Here is a 1,115-nt window from a genome sequence, read left to right as displayed (position 1 = left end):
CCTGCCTGAACTTCTCACCCAACCCTGGACCCGCCTGTGGGCCTTTGCCCTAAGCAGGGCCCTGTCCTTGGCGGCTTCATTTTCTAGCTCTGCTGTCATAGAAATACCACAAATGGGTGGTTGCAACAGCAATCTGAACCTAGGTGTAGTCATATAGTTCAGAAGGCTGTATAGTTTGAATTCAGGACATTCGGGCTATTTCTCTGTTGGCGCTAGAGGATGGTCCTGGCCTCCGTGCAGCATCCAGGGCCTGGGATTCTTGGACATCTCCCTGTGTCTGTCCTCAGTCTTCCTCTGGGGTCTAGGAGGTACACAGCACAGGGACCCTGTGTCCTAAGGACACACTCCACACCTGATTATCTTTCTTAGGGTAGTCAAGTTCCTCTGATTTCTGCTAACTTCTCTCTCTCCTTTGAGCTCTTGTAAAAGAATTTTATTTTTTTTTTTTAAATAGTCTGGTTACTGGTTACAGAGACTGGAGGAGAGTGGGAAATGAAGGGACGGATTAGAAATTCTTCATTTGAATAGGTGAGTGTGAAAAGAAGGTCGGTGTGAAATGATTAGACATCAGACATTGTGTGGACTGTGATTAACAAAGTGCAACGGTGAATCCACCGGATGCTCTGCTGGAGAAGGAGGTACAATCTCCTCCTGTACCAGTCAGATCCAATTTGACGGTAAATACACACACAAAATAATAATTAAACAAAAATTAAAAAATAAGACTGAAAAAATGTGGAACGGGATAACCATGGTGGTCTGACTTGGGGGAAAGCTAAGGAAAAGCTTACACACAGAAATAAGCGAGGAGGGTTGACAGGGATGGGAGAGGAGGGAGGGGGAACACAGATGAGTGGATGGATGGGTAGGATGAAGGGAAAGGCAAGATACAGTGAGGATTTGATGAGAAATTGTAATAAAGGACATTGATCAATTGTAAATAATGCTGTAAAAAAAAAGTACATGAATAATTGAGTTCAAACCATTAAAAAAAAATCTGAATAAATCTGTCTTGGAAGAAATACAGCCAAAATGTTCCTTTAGAAACAAAGATAGCAGAATGAGTATGAAGATCCAAGTGGGGTGTGTGTGTGTGTGTGTGTGTGTGTGTGTGT

The sequence above is a fragment of the Elephantulus edwardii genome, unplaced genomic scaffold (assembly GCF_000299155.1).
Source record: "Elephantulus edwardii isolate Elephantulus edwardi_28Jun2011 unplaced genomic scaffold, EleEdw1.0 scaffold00208, whole genome shotgun sequence".
NCBI lineage: Eukaryota > Metazoa > Chordata > Mammalia > Macroscelidea > Macroscelididae > Elephantulus > Elephantulus edwardii.
The sequence above is the reverse complement of the archived record's forward strand: the minus strand, read 5'-3'. Positions refer to the sequence as shown.